Here is a 21256-nt window from a genome sequence, read left to right as displayed (position 1 = left end):
ATGCATTCAAGCAGATCAGAAACATGAATATTTGGAGAAGCTGAACAGAGAAAAATGGAAGCAATCGAGACCAGTTGCTGGCGGCGGGTAATGATGAACATCTAACATCAAATGGAAGAATGTATTTTTAAGTTAGTGCAATTCCAATATTTATAAGTTTATCCTCGCGAAAGACGCTAAGTAGTTCAATTACTGAATTTATTTGATATTGGTTACAAAATTTGTCCAATGATGTGCACGACCTTATTTTTGGAACCGCACTCCTGGTAAATAGGGTGAATTTGGTAATACGCAAATTATTACGCATGAAGATGTTTCACGCAGACGAGTCCGCCTTGAAGAGAAGATGAACCTGACAAAACCAGCGACGGACGATCAATGATCGAGGAAGGAATAGAAGTGGGTACCGAAATATAGCACCTGGGTCCATAGCACTGGTCCATCGAAAAAAAAATTATCGGAATCAAAAAAGAAAAAAGACTGGATAGTTAGAGATATTTCGAAAAACAGAATAGCATTCGAGGAGTCATACGTTTCTCCAAATAGAGCTGGGCAATTCTCATACAGAAGAGATCTACCAGAAATGAAAATTATATGGATAGTATGATGAAATTAATACATGAAAAGAATATGATGATAAGCGTATATATATGTATGCCAAAACATACGTCATGAAATAGCAGATATAAGACAACGTTACATTGAGAAAGATTCTACGTTTCAAGTGTAACGTTTTGAAACTCTTGAAACGACTTTTTACTGCCACACCGATAAGCGTATTGCAGCTGTTTTAGCCCACACAAAAATTATAAGACCGCATTACACCTTACAAATTTCTAAATGCAATTTCCTAAACATGTAGTGCAGAAAGAGTTATTGGTTACTTTGGCTGCCAAGCGAAATAATTCAAGGACACTGCAGTTTTCACAAAAAAGTTGTTAACAATGGATATCAGTGGAACTTCCTCGCAGTGGTACATAATTAAGTATTTGACGCGAGCGGCCGCCGATAATACCGAGAGAGACATGAGCAGAAAGACGGCACCGGCGAGCAAGTGTCGCTCCGCGGCGGACGAGTGCCAAGGACGAATCAAAGAAGCAGCGGAAACGCGGCGGTAGACACGGAAAAGCCTTGGCAGTGGAAGGCGGGAAGACACGACCGCCGAAGCACGTGCCATCCAACGGAGTGGACATACAACCGACTGCCAGAATCATTTCGGCACCGAGAAGAAACCCCATCAATATAACTACAATCGCGGGAATCTTACCGGCGTATCCACATAAAATCCGACTAAAATTACATACGGCTTAGCGTGCGCGCCCAAAAAAACTTCCTAGGAAGGCCACGAAACTGAAAATGAAGGGAGAAAAAAGGCATTGGCAAAAGGTCGTTTTACAAGGGGCACGTACTTGCACAATCAGACGAGTGTACGAAGGCGCAGTTAAAATTGCGTTGTGTAAAGCAGTGAATTGCTAGAACACATACGAGAATACGTGGACGTGAGATGGCGAAATAGCCCGTTCTAATTTCGATCGTGCATTCGCGCATATCCACGCCATTTCAAAAATTAATGAAGTTCTAAACTGCGCAATTCCGTGCCCCGAGTAGAAAGGCCTTAAGTACATCCGCTATTATCCATGGAAGACCAGAGTAACCTCGGAAACCATTGGACATTTAATTTGGGACAGTGGCTGACCAATCAGCTACGCGTGGATGAGTAGAGTACAAGCCAATCATTACTTCGCGAAGTATTTCTGAATGAATCTCAACCGAGCCGTTCCTAACTTGACCTGTGACCCCTCGTACCATGCACCCGTTCTGTGTAGTACTCGTAGAGCGTATGCGCAGTGTCAGAAGAAAACATTACGCCTGGTAATGCAGAAAACCCACTGTATAATATGATTAATCCAATCGAAGACCATCGGGAAAGCAAAGCACGGAATTCTTCGTGTTTTAACGCAGCACATGAGCGGTTGTTTCTCCAAGCCAAAGCCTTCAAAGGTTCCACAGACTTCATGTCATTCAATAAAGGTTACGTCTTCCCGGGTCAAAAGAGAGCGAAGGCTACTCATCAATGAGAGGAGTAAGTGACTGAGTCGTTCCTGAAGTTAATGACCGTCTCGCAAGGACGTGAAAATACACGCGAGCGAAGTTTTTAGTGCCTCATTGGCGGTGCAACGATCACCATGGATTGGCTTGCCTTCATTGGAACAGTAAATTCAGAAAAGAAGAGTGCTGGAGGTGGATTGGAGGGGCATTTCCGATGGGCACAGAGAGTGGATAGGACTGCTCCCACCCCCACTGCCCCTCCAAGGCCAAGTGAATTCGGCCGCCGCCTCCGACAGTGGCCTTGCACGTTCCCCGCCCCCCGAACTCACTCACTCACTCCCTCCCACAAGACAGACTGACTCCCGCACCCGACAACGCCGCTGAAGCAAGCAGGCCAGAGAATGGCTGGCACAAGGCAGGGACCCCGTTACACAAACCATGAAAACTCAGAAAAGGCTATTTTCCAACAAAATAATACTCCAATTTTCCAATAATTCGACGCGGGTTTTGATGATACTACATCATCTTCGAAGATACGGTATCACCACCCTCAAACCTTTCGAAGAAAAGTTGATGGCGTCACGAAGTAATGTCGAGCGTGCCCCTGTTTCTCGGCTACTCCCTCGCCTCGCGTTTTTCTTTCCAGCCTAAACTCGTATGAGCAATTTATTCCCTCAGTGACAGTTACTCTAGAAAAAGTAAATGATCCAGAACAGATGACATCACCAACTCAGGAAAAGTGAGGGGGACACGGTGCTGTTTCTAAAATTCAAAATAATAGCCTATTGACGGAACGGGGATGACTTTTTCCTTCCCCGTAACTCATCTTCCCGTAACATCTTCGGAATTCTTTAAATAGACTGCGATTTCACGTCTCCGAGTTAACGACACCATTCAACATCCTGAGGGAATGTGCTTGACATTGTTTGGGATTATTCCGATCAGTTATTATTCGGAACGGTTAATCCCAGTCGGTTGCAAGGTAATCGGAATTATTGTGTTCGAAAATTTTTATAAAGACCACGATATGAGCCCTAGTAGCGCGTCGTCGGACAGAAAAATACCGATCGCGTTGCAACCGATCGTGATCAACCATTTGGAGTGAAACCTGATCGGAATAATTCCAATCAATGTCAAGCAGAGCCGCCCAGAAGCTCGAAACCGCTCCACAGGGGACCTCCTCCACAGTATCACATGCATACGCGGTACCGTGTCCACCGATAAAAATGCCACAGCGGCTGACGTCACTAAGTCCGATGCGGCCCGTGACTCGGCCGCAGCACATGCGTGCCAATTACGGAGAGGATGGAGGGGAAACTGAGGCACTGAAAGTGTCTCGGAAGGCATTCCTCCTTTGAAATCAGACACTGAGGAGATGCATTGAACACTGTCCCACTCGCCAAAGAGGAGGAGATCCGACAGTGAATGAGTGTGAAGCTGAGGGGGATGAGCCTAATGCCACCATCGCCCACACAATAACGGTCCCATTATGTCCCTTTCTTGTCTACGAGCTCAAATGGGCGCATTACTCCCTCTTGACCGGAATATTTATCATTTGGAGGGCTGAGAAACATATAGGTGTAAGTCAATTTTTGTTGATTTTGAGTTATCCATGGTAACCGACACCAAAATAGCCTATCTATCTAGAAATACAATGGCGAAAGTCATAGTTACAATTAGGACCGCCTGGTAGCAGCAAATACTGGTGGCCCTCAGCAGAGTTAATTTTTTGAGAATTATTATTTAATTATTGAAAAACTTTGATTTTTTTTACTAACACCATTATGCTTCTAAGCCCTCCCTCCATTGTCCCCACGTAAATGTGTGATGATGTGATAATTTGGGAACTGCACGAGGGTTTATTCAAACCTCAAATCGAAAAATCATCGCTTGTTCATCAATGAGTTATATCGGTTGAATAATTACAACAATACTTATAAGATCATGATATTGACAAATATATTTTATATTCTATAGAATTCTTACAATTTCAATAGCAATGTAGTACAGTAAATAACTCGATCGGACGGTGAAAGACGCAGTAGCAAGGCTGGGGCGGAAGTCATAAGAGGAGTACGAGACAAACCTTTCGAATAAACTAGGTTGGAAGACAGGGCAATTCAATCGTCCACACTGAGACACTCTCCAATGGTCCAATGCAAATTAATCGATGAAAGACACATGTAATGGAAGAACGACAGACATAGGCCACGGATGATATACTTAGCACAGGTGATGAAGGATATAAAAAAGAATTAAGTATGTGTAATAAGATTAATTGATATGAAAATTGATTGGAGAGCCGCGTCAAACCAACTTAAGGATTGATGAACGTTGATGATACTTTTACAGCAGATAACTATTTCTGAGCTATCATCGTGAAACACTAGCGGTAGGTGGAGTTTGGGGCCGTTCCCTGAGACCGCACATAGAAATTCATTAAATGCATTCGGTAGAAGGATGGGAAACTTAAGTCACAACGAAGTGAAAAATCTGATATCACGAGGAGAAAATAAAGGAAAATTGCTGCAAATGAGAGAGATTAAAAATTTAATGCTTCCCCAGTAGAATCAGGGATACCAACGGTGTTCTGATTTATAAAAATCGATGGCGTCACTCGCCAGGACCTCTGCTTGTATGTTTATCTTTCCATTATTCTAACCTTGCATTAATTTACGAAACGAATTATTGGCCAGTTTTTCTTTACATGCAAGTATTTCTTCTTATTAGCGTGATATTTTTTGACCGTGTGGTGCGCATGTGGGGATCCTCTTACAAGCTGCATGCTAGTATTGGTCACCCCCTGCTAAAAACCCCAGCGGTGGTTTGCAGGGTAATAAGTAGGTAAAATATACAGTTTCCAGAATAATTCGGTGGAGATCTTTGAAATTTAACATTGTGAAAACACTTGTTCATTTCGACAATTTTTATTTAGAGCGGCCCAGTTTCCGGTACATAATGCCGAAAACCAGCATGCTAATATCAAGTAGATGTAGACATTTCGTAACGAATAGCTCGAGAAGCATGCGTCGGATAGAAAAACGGTTGACTGCGTGTCTCAGAATTTTTCAAGCACCATTACAATCGACAGCAAAAGAAAGAGTCCGTTCGTAGAAACCGTGAGAAACTGGCATGCTAGAGCCAACCGAACAGAAAAGAACCAAGCGAGCGGCTCGGTCAGATGCAGGGACGAGAAGGGGTGGGGGAGGCGGTCGGCGAGAGTGGAGCACGGCACGAGAGAAGGTCACGCATCGGAGACGGTTCACGGGCACGGACGAGAGACGGCCGTGAGTCAGCGGCGAAACGCCACTCGATCGGACACGGTGAAAGACGCGAGACGGAAGAGCAAGTCTGTTTCAAACAAGGAAAACGTTATGTATGATCTTAGGTTTTCCCGGCGTATCAGGTGCAGAAAAGTTTCACGGGTTTCACGTCGGTTGATGTTTTCCATGTCTCCAGACGTTTCGACCATCAACTTGCTGTTCAGCCTCAGGGGATCCTCCGATTGAATATCCCCTGAGGACGAACAGCAAATCGCTGCTCGAAACGTCGAGAGACATAGAAAACATCAACCGGTGGAAAACCCGAGAAACTTTCTGCACGGAAAACGTGTATCTTCGGAATAGAGCCGACGTTAATTTTCTAACGGAAAAAACTATGGATCAAAACCGGGTCGGATTTATATGAAAATAGACCCTAGGCTATTCCATTAATGAGGCCCTTTCATCTATGCGAGATAACAAAATACATTATAACGATGATATATAGAAATATTTTTAAAGAAAAATATTGTGATCTATTATAGGCTATTAAACTTAAGAGGCCCATCCACCTCCCATTTTAAGGTTTTAAATTACACGAGAGATTTATTTTATTTTATTCTCAAACCACCGGATACAGCTCTTATTGGCCATTTTACATCGGGAAGTTCAACCAATGTAACAAGTAAACGTACACAAACGACCATGCCCTGGACCGGGGAAACCTACCCAGGCGGGACTCGAACCCGCGACCTCTTGTTTGGCAGGCGAGAACGTTACCCCGCCGCCACCGAGGCCGGCCATAATAACATACATCATTACTGGGATATAAATCAATATATTAAAAGAAAGATGTAATAGTTTCCTTTTTCCGGTATAATATTCTCTGATTTTTTTGAATATTGTAATTTTGATTTTGTTCACAATGTGACAGTAGGCCCTCTTGATGGCGAGGCCAGAGGATAAAGCCTAGTTAGCCTAGAGGAAAATCCGGCCCTGAATCCAAAGTCTTAGAGGTAGCATCAAGTGAAACCCTTAAGTACGCTATCAGTCATCACGTCTTAATTCAATAAATACAATAAGTCAACATGAAACTAACTCCTCGCTATGAATCAATACTATCGGCTATATAAATGGAGGCCACTCAACTTTAATAATAGAATACTGTCTGCCCAAATAAAGCCAACAAATAATCCTCCTGATCATCTTGATAAACCCCTATCTCGGCTATAGATGAGTGACTTCAGCAAAACGCTTTTACATATCATCCAACGAAGGATAATACATAAATGGGAGTATCTCATGAATTCATGTCTACTGGGGTGGAAGAGAAAAGGGAAACTATACGAAAAAAGAAAACGATCAAACTAAAGTGATGTGAGGACGCAGGAATGAGAAGTTGAGATATAGTCGTGCTACATTAAAATATATGGGAAACCGTGCAGCTCTCCATTTTTTTAACCTCAGCCTATACAATTCGGACGAGATTGCGATTCGTGCCTGAAGCGTTAAGGCCAATAAAAACTGCTCTCTATCATCTACGGGAGCTTAATAGTATCCTATCGATCAATTCCAGATCCAATAGTGTGGCAGAAGCCGCTGCCAGCTGAGAGTGGCAAGTGTAAATGCGAAATAACAAATAATGGTAATGTTAAGACAATGAAAGGGTTTCAGAGATGCTTAGATAAAAAATTCCTAAAACCGATTAATATCCATGACCACCGTTGCATCTCATGAAGAGTGGATCAATCAATCAGAAGGAAATATCGCCTTACCTTGACGTAGCCGAAAAGCTAGTCAAGGAAATCAGAAATTGGAATTAACTCAATTCAATAATCTAAGAGGAATATTCAATAATATATCAGGAACGAAAATGATACTGAATGATTTATACGAAGAGTCCTAGTAAATCGAGCTCTATCGTGTGAATCAAGCATAGATAAAGATCAAAGATAAAAAACCCTCTTCCTTCAGCTAAGATGATAGCAACTCGGAATTCACTTAATGGCCGCTAAGGTGGCCCGAAGGAAACAGCTGAGGAGCGATGGGATAAATTCAGCGTAGAAATAATCTGGCAAGAGGGGCATTGTCAGCCAAAATAGAACTGCTAACGAAAAAAGTAGAAGCGAAAGTCTCATTTCTGGAGACACATGGAGTGAAGGAAAGACATGAACATTGCGGAAAATCCACGAAGAATGGCAGCAATGAAAACTAGATTTCTCACATTCGTGAAGAGAAGGAGATTAACACGGGGACAAAAATTAGCACGCGAGATGGTTTGTGTTGAGTAACTATAGCAGATGAGGAAGAAATATAAATGTGTGTACCCTAAGACTTCATGCCTACCTACATGTTGAAAGAGAAAGGGAAGATAAGAAAAGACGATCTCACAATTGTGCATGAGAAGACTCGGGTATGAGAACTTGAGATAAAAAAGCAAGACGAACGAGACCTTTGAGTAGCAACATAGCATACTCAAATAAATGACTAATTCCATCGTTAAATACTTTTTCAACGCATTTCCTAATAACATAAAAAAACAAAGTAAAACAGGAGGCAATGATGACATCGCTCATAACGGCGAAAATAGCAATACCCACAGGTTTTCGATTAAGAAACTAATGAAAGTAATCACGGATATACCACTATTAAAAACGTTTAAGAAGCACTTATATTTAATTCGCTTCCAATCAAAACGAAAAATAACAGGGCATCGGGAACCGAAAAATAATTTCGTCAAGTTTCCAGTAGTGCCACTACTTTATTATCTGCTCTGAGACAACACTCGGAATGACAACAGGCATTGAAGATTGATAAAAAATGACTGCATGTATATCTACGACCGATTTGAAAACAGTTACAAAATATTGAGCTTTCCAGTGGTTACTTAATACATCGTAACCAGAGCATAAAAAGTTAGTGAACACTACGACCTCGTCAACAACATACGTATATCACTAATACTGATGGCAGCAAAACAACAGCCATAATTGTAAAAGTGGAAGGAACACGAGAGATCGGTACATCCTACTTTTGAACCAGACAAAATGTGATCTCAAGTCATTAATTATTACGGCCAACACACTTTTCATCGAATTGTCTCATGAAATACGGTTGCCCGGAACTGAAACAAACCATGAAAGAGAGCCACGGTCGCAGCCCACCATCCGCGACCATCCACTCTTTCCGAAACGGATTGCAGATGCACTGATTGAAAGGACCATTCCAAAATTCCATCCCAAAATTAATTACAGGACCAGGCTATGCGACTACGTACACGTAAAGCCACAGGTGTTCTCCCGACTTGTTAAGATAGCGCAAAACATTCATAATTAATTCTCGTTTGCACGCGAGAAGAGAGAAAAAAAAAACATTTACCCGAAAGGATCATAAAAAAATTAACTCGTAAAAAAAAGCCCGAATCCGCATTATAACGGTACGCTGTCCCCCCCTTTGCATTGGAGGGGCTCACACTCACGTATCGCAATGCGTGTTGTGAATTATAGGATGAGGCTATGGTGGCACTCCAAATAGATGGAAATGGCCATTCGCCTTTAAATAGACGCGCACACCGCGTCTGTCCACTCGATCATATCAACGGGAGAGGAGGGGGAAGTGGAGGGAGGAGGAGGGGAAATGGAGGGGAGGAGTCTTGTATTATCGATCGGTGCTTGTGTCGGATTGGGCGCGAGGCGACCACGTGGTCCCAAACACGTGCTCTCTCTTCCTCTCTCTCTCTCTAGAATAGAGGCAGAGGGGAAGGAAGGGACATGTAATAGGGAAGGGATGCTACAACTCTCCCATTTTAGACTGTGCGCATGTAAAAACTCGAGAGTAAATATAGTTTGCAGGCATTCATCATTTAGACGCTTAGGATTGCGATTCACGAACTTCAACAACATGTATTGCCTCACTAAGTCAATCCTAAAAGAGTATCTCCTAGATACCTTTATCTCAATTTAATCTTACGTATTGTACTCCTTATTTATGAGTAACATTCACGAAAAAAATGAATATTCATAAATTGCTACTAAGAACTAAAAAGTAATGAAATAAATGACAAAAGAAAAATAAGGTTGGCATAGAAAAGAAAAATCATCAAAAATGAAATGATACCTATAACTTAATGATTTGTACATTTTTTATTCTGTAAAATGTCATTCAATGTCAAAAGAAGTTGATAACAAGTATCCTTTCTCTCCCAATCTCCATTTATCAAAATCCCCATCATGCTGAAGTGAAGTTGTTTAACTGCATAAATCTGACCGTAACTGATCCCCGATTTAACTCTACTGTGGTGCTAACAGTACTACTTATGTGTATGTTGCTTTAACAGCCTAATTTTTAAGCTGTTTTTATTGAATGACTCCTTCTAGGCATTTCAACAACATGACTTGGAACTAACGGTATTTTATTTTGATTAATAATAAACAAAGGCTCCAGGTGGTTAACCAGTAAACACGTGCCAATATCAACATAGGACTGCCACCTGCAGCATCATTGCGGGAAATGGAAAATGTCAGCAAAAGATACATCAAGAAAAAAAGAGTTCATTATATTCAGACGGATATCTCCCTGCGACTAGCAGTTTTCATGGAAATAGAATTCTCGGTCGCAACAAAAAGCATGAAAAAAGTTATTGCCTCAGAATGACAATCAGAGCATCACGAGAGTTCGGGCTTAGTCATTTCAATATATTCGTCGCAATCGCAAAGAGTGAGCAACAACTGCCATGTTAAAATTCTAAATTACACTACATAATTAACACAGACTTCACAATTCTAAGCTTCATGGCTGCATTCAGAGTATACTTTCGTTTACAGTAAATTAGCTGATGAAATTATAGCAAAAAAATTGATTCCCAAATTCTAGGCAGATTTCGGGATTTTAATAGCTAAACCCATCGACTATATATCCTGTTCGTTATGACAAATAGTTCGAATAGTGAATCATATAGTGAGTAATTCAGAATTTGCATCTTACATACACTACATAATAATGTTTCAAACGGGGAGTCAAAAATATACGGCGGGAAACGTAATATACACGATGGCCATATAACATTGGATTGTTCCTGTTTATTATTGTAATATGACTGTGATTAACAATGAAGTTAATAATGCAGACTCAAATAATTCTCTGCCGAATTTAATCGTCTAAATATCATTGTTTGATTTCCCTAACCTTCTGTCTAACGTCAAGGTTTGTTTAACCCTGGACTACGTGTGAGCAACACACAAGCACAAACTAGAGACAGGACGGCCAGTCTTTTTATTTCGGCAAATGCATACTCCAGAGGATTTTCGCTTGAGGTTTCTGAAAGCATCACCCGGGATTTGAACTCCGGGCCCTAAAATCAGCAGACAAGCGCTATACCCAACAGGCCATCAGAGCCACCGAGGCGATGAAAACTTAAGTGTAATTCGAGGTCGGAAGACATCCAGTCGGAGAGCGATACAACTACTAGGTGTAACAACACGAGGATATGCAATAATAAATGAGGGGGAAGAAGGGTGTAGAAATTAAAACGAGAGTGGGGGACACGCAAGGGGGCGGGGACGGCGATACGAATTCCGACGCTCATTTATTAATTAGTGCGGCACGCCGCCGGCGAAGGGTCAGTGGCGCGGCCGCGCGGCAGAGGACGGCAACGAACTTGGGGAGCCCGCCCAAGTGCACGAGGAAAGGATGGTGTCTCAGTCAAGAGGACATGACATGAGGGGGCACCGGTCTGTTCCGAAAAAGCTTGATTTTTGATGCCTCTTCTGATGCTTTTAAAAATTTCAAATACTCGGCGATGGACGAATTCCGATCAATTTTTTCTCAATATTTGCAGTAGAGTACTTACTTTCGCGAAATATTGCATTGAACATTTATAAATTAGATAGAATTTTTAAAAACTGGTACCCGATGACAAGTCCTAATGAACTTAGCAAGACTAGAATGTAACGATTACTAATAAAATATATAAACTGAACGAAATAAGATATTATTTTGAATATAAATTAACTTTGTAACATGTCACACTACATTGATCATGTTTGATGTTAAATGTCAAGTGTTATTAATGTCATAATTATTGTTTATATATTAACTTTCTGATATGTTGTACTACAAAAATAAAACATTACTATTAATAAAAATGAGATCTCAATAATTTAAATTCCAGTTAAAAGTACCAATTAGGGCATTTTTCTCAATGAAAAAACCACGCGAGTGGCAAACTCGGCAAGCCTCACAAAATGCGCGGTGGGTGATGACAAATATTGAGGCCGAATGAAGAATCCTCTTTTGTAGAATCCTTGGTCTCACAAATGCATATTTTGGATTCTCACTCATTGTCAGATATAATAATGAGCTCTAGTGCGTCCTGCCAATATCATCAAAATAAGTCATATAACTGTCAAAATGGACTGCTGTAGCAATCGACTATCAAGTCTCGTGAAATATAATTTAATAGATGGGACTACTTATGCCCCAGTCAGACAGTAAAATCATGTACTTTCATTCCGAGCTATTATCATCAGCACGCCATCCATAGACCTTCTAGGTCAATAAAATTTAATATTGATGGAAATTTCCCCTCCCTAGCCATTTCATGGTACTTCGTGCGGGAAGACCAAACGAAAGCACTAGCACATCAGTTATAACACTGGCTTGCTAAGGGTATCTTGGCAGACAAAATAAAATACAAATTTACTAACTCAAACGACACTGAAAATAAAATAAGTCCGACAGGTCCCTGGAAGGGGACGACCCATAAAACGAAATGAAACAAACTTGCGCCATAGCCATGAGAGGGAGTCCAAGACCAGGCGTATTTTCAATTTTTGGGATTTTTTATCAATTATTCCCAGCCAGATGGCTGTCTCCTAGCTTTTTCTGAAGAGTTTGGATTCAGTATTATAATTTATTCGTTATGTAATGATATTCATGGCATTGCTTTAGGTGTAGGGCATAATTGGGATTGGGTACATGGGAAGGGCACATTTAGGGGTTGTCTGTTTAGGTTTTTCAGGAAGGAAATATACCCAAAGATTCAGAAAAAGTTTGATATTTGTTTTTACAAAGTAATTTTTAAAATTAATCATTGCAATTTACATTGCAAGCAAAATATGAGCGATTTTAAGATCTTTCCGGACATGCCGATTGTAAATGAATCAATGCGCTCCTGAGATTTTCACCCCAATGATGAGTCAATGACATGTAGCAGGGACGGAAGCGTCTGAAAATAATTTAGCAACCAATGCGCCTATTGGAGTAGAAGACGTAGGAGCAGAAGATGCACCCTAGACTGGCGGCGCGCAGGAATTTATCGATCAGCCGCAAAACGCACGCACCGCCCGCTGCAACCAAGCATTCCACCACCCACAACACACGTACGAATTGCACACTCCATCAGCAGGCCTCAAGGGGGACCCCTTCCCCCAGGGTTGCCTACATTTATCTGAATATTAATCCTAAACCAATAAGACACATCAGCAGCCACTGAAATATCAACCTCAAATTCCAACACGTCTCTTTTACTGTGGCAGTTCAGACAGACCCGTTATGGCAATGCAAGGAAATAATTCGGTGGATGAAAGGGAAAGCTATGATATGGCGAATAAAAAATCTACCTCATTCAGCCATTCTCTCTTGTTCGTTTAAAAATAAAAATAAAGGAGAAAGTTTTTCATTATCTGAGGACGTAATTACAGTTTAGAATGAGTTACTCGTTACGTGGGGATCCTTCCCCGAGAGAAGGAATAGATAGCCATGTTTCTGGGTTGTCCTCAGCGTCAATTCGTCTTCCTGGCGACATTTCGTAGGCGGTGAAGCAGGCGTCTTCAGATTTAAACCAGTTTAATGAGTAGCAAACATAAGAAAGTTGCAGCTGGTGTCTTCAGATCACCACAAACCTGAAGACTCCTACTGCACGCTGACGAAATCGTCGCCACGAAGATGAATCGACGCGGAGGACAACCCAGAAACATGGCTTTGCCTACTGCACCACAACGCGGAAGGCTCCATCAACATAACTAGCAAGAGAATAAACAATCTGCGAAAGGGCGAAGGCCCGTCGATTAATGGTAGCGAATAGCTCGATTAGTTGACGACGGATGCAAAAACATAAAAATACGTTTCGCTACATCGCTGTATTACATTCAACCACAAAAAAATTGTGAACGACTCCATCAGATAATATGCATCTCAGAGATTACTTATTTAATGGAGATAAAAACGTGATACGTGTACCAAAAAACATTAAATATAATGCAGACTTACGGTATAAAGATTAATTTGAGAATTTAATGAATATAGAAATCTATTTCAAAATTCAGTCTCCCTTCAGGCTATACTGCGAATTTGCAGGCATTATTTGGCTTCCAACATAAGGTCGTCTTAACCAAATACCAATAACAGGATAGTCGAACGATAATGGCGCAAGTCGACTTCAAACTAGTGCAAATTGACGCGTACATATACTTAGGCACTAACCAAGCTTTTTAATGTGTAGGCTACATTTCCTTTTTAGAGATCACAACTATACCAATGACATTGTAAGAGAAAGTAGGATAATTCATGAAAGTTCAGACGCCTGTTGCTATAAATCTTAATAAATACTTCATAATCCGATTTTTACAGCTCCTGCTACAATCACGTTAGTGAAATGGTGATTATTTCAATAAATAGGTTGTTATTTGGAAGTAATCTTTATGTCGCTTAAACATGACAACACTATTTAAATACATACCATAATATATGCGTTAGATATTAAGGTTGTCTAACTCTTATTTATACGCGATTTCAATAAGGGCTATCCATAATTTCAATTATACAATGTATACATACATACAAATAAATAAATACCGCAAACACGAGATGGCTCGCAAGATATGAAGAACTCACATGTAAATAAGACCAGACGAAAGTAATGAATGCTTCACAACAAATGGTAAAGTCACGCCACTAGTAGAGTAGGGGTTCATACAGGATAGCATAAGGCGATAATCAAATGAGGAAGATCCCAAAATTAGCGCTATCGAGAGGCATATCAAATGCATCACCAAAAAAAGACAATTCGAACTGTTGACGGGGAGGTATGAGTCCTATGAAGTTTTTCACGACTACATTATACGACTTGCACCAAGCCCTGAAGAATTAACTTCCTTATAGCATCGCTTATAAATAGATAGGGAAGAAATTATAAGCATAGGGCAAATACGACGATAATACACCACTCCATCCTACGCCACGCACAGTCTCACTTATCGCTCAATGCACTATCAATAGTCACTTCATTGATTACGGCCGTCAGCAGGATAAGCAAAAAATGAGGAAACGTCAGAAAGGTGTCATGAATGCACGCTCAAATCGCACGTCATGAAGACGTGGAAACCACAAAGTGAGTCAAATTTCATGTACTGAACCTAACTGCAAGGATGAGGAGAACTTGGTGATAAAGTAGAGATCGACGGGGAAAACCACGAATTGATTGAACCTCCTTCAACACAAACTACGAAATACTGAAATAGCTCTAGAGTCTAATGGATAATACATTCCTCATAAAAGCCTAAGAAAATGACACGCCTGAAAAATATAATGGGCATATAACCAACGCGCGTATCTCTACATTCCTCTCCAGTCTCTCGAAGGCTAAACACAACAAGCAAGAAAAAATTCCGAATCGACAATTATTAATCGATATCAATATAAATTGGCTTCCTTTCACCGTCCTCTGAACTTCGAGCCTTTGAACGGACTCAACCAAAATTGAACCGATGAGAAACAAATCTACACTCGAAGTAATGCATGAAGACACACGAGAATACTGTGGCAGCCCATAAGGTACCTATTTATCAATTTCCACATACCACGAAAGGAGTTCGAAATGCCCTTTACATCGGATCCCAACAATTATCAACTGCAAATTCACGACCACTCACGCCATGGATATAGGTAACATACCCAGGCGGGACTCGAACTCGGTACCTTAGGGTTAGTAGGTACCGAGGTTTGTAACTTAAGGAGGGGTGGAAAAGAATCGTCATAAAAAGTGGCGTTTCCGTTTCAGTGTTCTCGAATTAGAATTACAGAATTGAGGAAATATTTCCTTCGCCCAGTAACACAATGCGATCACACAGTGAGGTTTTAGTAAGCGCTTAATTCATACACTTTCCAGAGCAAATGAAATAATGTGTGTAAATACTATTATAAGAAGCACAAGGAAGGCTACTACAACATCCAAGATCGGAAACTATGCTTGGGAAGAAATATTCCTTAATTCGTTAAATACCCGAATTAGACATTAGTGTTTCCGATACAGCTTTAGACAAAGGGCGAACACAACCACAGACGATGATATTACATAAAGATACGATCCTAGGAACAAGATGATCATCTATTCCATTTCTAAAAAACATTTCTGGAGCAGGTTATACACCTACCTAGTTAACCTTCTATTTTAAAAACTCGTAATAATTAATAGCTCATAATCTCGAAAATTCTGGATGAACTAATATCTTGAGCGTATTTATATCCACACTGAGGAGATACATTCTTCAAGGTTGAAATCCATAAGAGGTACAACTGAATCTTGAAAATATGATTCATTCAAAAATTTTCCATGGTTTGCAACCATAGGTATACAACCACATGACTAATTAAGCATTCGAGTTATTTCAATGTCAACAATGTCAGAAACACAGGTGCCACATATTTCATGGCACAGAAAGACAGAGATGATGGTAGATGCAAGGGAAGAGTGGCAACTAAAGAGAGTAGGCACATAAGATACATAAATGGCTTTACAAAACATTGTATATGGACTAGGAAGTAGATGGAGAGGGTCTAGAGAGAGACGGCAAATCAACTACCTGCCAACTACACCAGTTCCAATAAGGTTAATATTAATCATACATCTCGCATATATCCCTCGGGTGTACGTAATCGTTGATACAAGGTCTATTTACCATGATAAATGATTCTTACACCAACAGCTATGGTTATAAAAACACACTAAGACAGTTTCCAGCTGAGGGAAAATACAGACATCCAAAAATATCAAAACACTAAAATATCTGTAACATCCACTACATTTAAATAATTATATTAGATAGTGATACCTAATTATGTCCTCATACCTAGCATCTATATATTCAATCAGCTTGTATAATAATAAAAGTGATAACTTATGTCCCATCAAACCATAGCAAGTACACACGCCACTGGCGTCAATTGTAGACAAGTACGTCTCGTTCTATTTATCCAGTCACTCACAGCCATCATGCCATATCTAGAGACACATTCACTCAGCAGTTGGTGTCACCAGTAATAATATTAATCGGAAACACTAACTAATCACAACTTCAAGTAAAAGCAGAAACAAACTATATACTAGGCATCATTATGTTATTTAGTGTATTAAAAATACCTATATAAAGCACCAAAATCCGTACATACTGCACAGATATTGATCCACATTAACAGGAGGAGAGTGTCGATCAAACACCAAAACATTATATACCTACTGAGTAAATTATCAGGTACCTATGTTAATTAATATAATACTCTATTGTATTAAAAACCACTCAAAAAACTCTAAAGTCAATAGGCCAACATTACAGATGAATGTACCAAAGAACTATAACCACCTCAATAACTTATCACTTAATCCTAATTACATGGCTTCACTCAATGAAGTTTTGTTTGACTAAATAGCATAATTATTTCAGTCAACAATCTATACGCTAGGAAACCTACAAAAAAATCATGCAAGTCCGAAAAATATTGCATATCTTTATACCATTACCCATCAAATTGTGTACATCACTGACATGGAAAGTGTTACCAGACAGTTGTCATTTGGTTGTCAAATGATGGCAATGTCACTTTGAATTCAAGTTTCATTTCCACTGGCCACTAAAAAGGCATAATAAACCTTTATTTTGAGAAGGCAAACGGCCAGTAACCAATGTGAATGGTGATAATAGGGTATAATAAAATGATTTATTTGTACATGACATTAAACCATCAAGAAAATATTACACAAATGCCTCAAAACATCGTAATAGCCTTCACAGTTTAAATTATTCAACACAATTCTTATATTTAACAAGAACAGAAACATACCATAAAAAATCAACAGGCAGTACTCCTAACTTTTATGAATTCTCTAAGTAAACTACAAATGATGGAATGAGTGCCCAACGAAAATGCTTAGCTTCTTCCTAGCGATCATGTCCTATCAATCTTAAAAGATAGACGAGGATGGCTAGGAAGAGGCCTCTTTAACAGGATAAATACATTACAGCGTTAGATCCTACGATGTAGGGCCACTGACTTCAACACCCACTGAACGTTAAAACCGCGGCCTGGATCAATCCCATGTTCCCCGAAAGGGAACGCACATGAATTGCGCGCAGATACACCAACACAGGAAAATAAGCATGCCCACAAGTGATCCACCAGACAGGCCGCGGCTTCCGACAACTAAAGACCACCACACCAAGCAACTTGCAATAAGAAACCAACAACATAAAGCCATCGTGCAACCACCTCACGCGAATAAAAACAACTGGAGTGCAGGAAAAAGTAGGCGAATAAAATTTTCACAACCTAGTGACTGTTTGAAATTTAAACCAGCCCAAAATCATAATTGCACGGCTACAGAAGAGATTTGTGCGTTAAAAAAATCAGTTGTCTGGTTTGGGGAGTGATCAATGCAATGGAAGGTCGTTCTTAACACCTCCCAAGTGAGCCGATAAGCCTTACACCTCAATATCCGAAATCAATGATCCAGATCTATCATGATACTGGATTACGCAGTGGCCCTTTATTAGCAATTAATGCTACATACAACTATATTATTCTAATGTATCACTAACAGTCACTACTACCAATACTTTCAAAAGTCAACCTCTCAAATAGCTATTACCCTCGACAGAATTACAAAGCGTGCTTTTTAACGCACCACAATATATCTGTACAACTTCTTCATGCGCTCTCTATGCGGCGCACTACTTTTACCAATATTATTTAAAAAAAAACTCTGGCGCTCTTAAAAATAGAATGTGGTACCCAAGATTAGTTACACCAATTCAATAGCATAGTATCTATATTAATACTAAAGCAATCATTTGGGCAAAATATAGTAGCCATCTATTCGCCTAATGTTGATTAATTTTACTATTTCGCGATACCGGGATTGAATGGCAAGAAGATATCCCCAAGATTGAAAATGGTTCCCTGGTGAGGTGTATTCGTGTCATTGAATTGAATTCGAGTGAAACGCAAAACGATTAGATAGCCCCCGTGCGCAAATTCAATCCCGTTAATGCGATTCTTTTAACAATGTCCAGCATCAAAAAATAGTGAAGATGGTTAATCGAAAATGATGTACTGTACAAATGAATGCTACTCCGTGAATTCGGTGCATTTGTTATCGAACACTACCGATGCTAACAGATGTATATGCCCTTATGACTATCGACAGAGTTACAACTAGACTGGGTACAGTCGTAAAGGTAAGGAAATTAGACACTTCTCATAGTACAGGGTATCAAATGCTAAAGCACTAGTACTGATCTTACACTACGTACACGTAAAATAATCTCGCGCACAGCAGAATCCAAATTCTGAATGCGATCCACTCCAACACCTACATAGAGGCTAGTAATTATGAACCAAATGCAAAACGCCATCATCGTACTCACGGGTATTGTCACATAAACGTCGAGGGCAGGATAAAGCGACTCCGATTCACGAATCCAAGGTTAGGTTCTCGCCGCCGTCGGCTGCCAAACAGCGCAGGACACAGCTCCTTGGGCACGGCCGCTATCACCCCACCAAACGCACCACGACCTGCGACAAAGAAACGGCGTGTCTGTAGTCGCCCCGTTAAAGACATGCCCGCGGCCATTACTCCTACGGCGAAGAGAGATTCTGATGCCACCAGAAACTGCCCATGAGGATGGGTCAATTAGAGGTCATCACAACCGGCCGGTCATTCAATTCGTTTAAGCAATTCAAGGAAAGACAAATATAAATCACATGCGAGCCGACACACGCCCATCTTGACAACATGCAGTCCCTCCCCCCAACATCTTTTTTTTGCCTCTTTTTACAGCCCCTTTCAGAAGTAATTGAGACCCCCTCCTTCCTTGTGAGATTTTTTTTATTCTCCTCGGGCAAGTCAACGCTCGGGGAGTGCTCTACCGTGATTCAACGGTCTGCACGCGCACGCCTTTCCAGCACCGGTCACGAAGGGGCACAGACGAAAGGAGGGGGCTTCGATTTACCTTGGACGACACAACCTCCACACCATCAACACGGCACGGAGCGAGCATCCGTGCCCTCCCCTCCGACAGCAGATATACCAAAAGGCGAAGCCGTGAGTCCGCGGCGGCTGCCCGCCTTGCTAAGTGGTGAGCCAGATACAGAGGGGGGAAGGGTGCATTCACTCCGAGGGCAAAATCTGCCTCACCGCCGCCGCCCCGAGGAGGAGGCAAGGAACGAAGGAAGGTGGACGGAAGGGCCGAGAGAGAGCAGATGGCAACAAAGGCACACACGCACACAGGCACACCGTGAAAAACGCCTCACTTCCAACCGACGTCCCTTCCCCTTCCTCCGGCGGCCGTCTGTCAGTCAGGTCTCACACGCTGCGTACTCCTCCATTTTATCCCCGTACCTTTCGCGAATTCTCACTCAGGTAGACAGACAAACGTGCTCACACGTGAGAATCATTCGGGCAGGCTAGTACAATAGTTCAACAATGCACAAACATCCTTCCGATTGTCGTCGATCTTGCAAACAACAACGACGGCGGCTCAATAACAAAATAAAACAATCTTCATGACAGAAAACAAACGAATTGACCAACCTGGATAAAACACCTTAACGCACATCGACGAAGAAACAAACATAAGACGATAGGATATCACGGAAACACATTACTCCCACCGTGCATCCATCGACGAAAAATGAATCAAAACCCTGTATTAGCGTGAGCGAAAAAAAGCATGATCACAACCAAGGAATGGGAATAAAGGGAATAGGAATTGACATGGGACAGCATTGGACAAGGCATATAGAATAAAAAATGCTCTAACTTTTTCACCGTTGCTCCTTGGAGATTAAATTCAATCACTAGATGCAGGAATCCGAGCAAAGACGACCACGCTATCTTCTCCCCTTGCAGCGAACATGGCGGGCCGGGACGAGCGTCGTTCGAAGACTGGACGAAATCCGGCGGTCTTCCAAAGGAACGTGGACCCACAGCGGCTGTCTCGCTGTGACGAACACAATCGAGTGAGACGGCAGGGGAATACTAATGAGTAAACAAACGTCTAAAAAAACGGAGGCACACACGGGAGATCACTGCAACGCCTGAAACGTTTGCACAATGTTACCCACGGGGCGTCGTGAGCGCAACTGAATCTAGCCTCACAGAGGGGCAAGAAGAGAAACGGGAGGAGGGGAGGGCGCGCGCGGTGTGTGCCGGTCTGGAGGGGAAGGGAGGGGAGGGAGGGCAGGAAGAGAGGGGAGGGGGGTTACTGCTCCAACCCCCTATCCTCCCCTCACTCACACCCATGCTCTACCTTTCGCTGTCTCCGTTTGTGTGTGCACAGAGAGACGAGGCCTTCCGAAAGGGCCCTCGTGCCTTCCTTTTCCTCGAGGGCCAAAAAGGACCTTCCAAATCCTTCGAAAAATAACCTCCCTCCCACCATATCCTCCCCGCCCCCCTTCCTCCAGCCCTAAACACTCGAGCCAGCGCCGCCAGCGGGTCACCATGGCAACCGAAAGCTCACTCGCCGCTTGCGGACAAACGAGCGTCGATCGGCGAGCGAGAACCACGAGAGAGGAGATGGTTTTCGGGGGAGTTGGTGAAAAAACTAGAAGCCAGGTGAGTGCGGACGGCATTACTCACGGTCGGTCGCGTTTTGCTGTCGCCGTCGCGAAGGGCA

General features: G+C 41.6%; 1 protein-coding gene across 4 annotated transcripts in view; it reads right to left on the bottom strand.

Annotated features, from left to right (window-relative positions):
* Positions 1 to 20736, bottom strand: part of LOC124163788 (RNA-binding protein Musashi homolog 2-like) — a 93474-nt gene extending 72738 nt beyond the window's left edge. Inside the window, exons 1-2 of one of the 4 annotated variants that reach the window (XM_046540876.1) lie at positions 20402 to 20736; positions 19007 to 19154 (exon numbers count right to left, since the gene is read on the bottom strand). The gene's annotated coding sequence lies outside the window, so the exon portion shown is untranslated. Of the gene's footprint in view, positions 1 to 19006; positions 19155 to 19591; positions 19923 to 19980; positions 20099 to 20401 lie in introns of those variants that run through there. The other 3 variants (XM_046540875.1, XM_046540878.1, XM_046540879.1) reach the window with 3 other exon arrangements.
* Between the last annotated feature and the right edge of the window lie 520 nt (positions 20737 to 21256).

This window comes from Ischnura elegans, chromosome 8 (assembly GCF_921293095.1).
Source record: "Ischnura elegans chromosome 8, ioIscEleg1.1, whole genome shotgun sequence".
Classification (NCBI taxonomy): Eukaryota; Metazoa; Arthropoda; class Insecta; order Odonata; family Coenagrionidae; genus Ischnura; species Ischnura elegans.
Note: the sequence above shows the minus strand (reverse complement) of the source record. Positions and strands in the feature narration are given on the sequence as shown.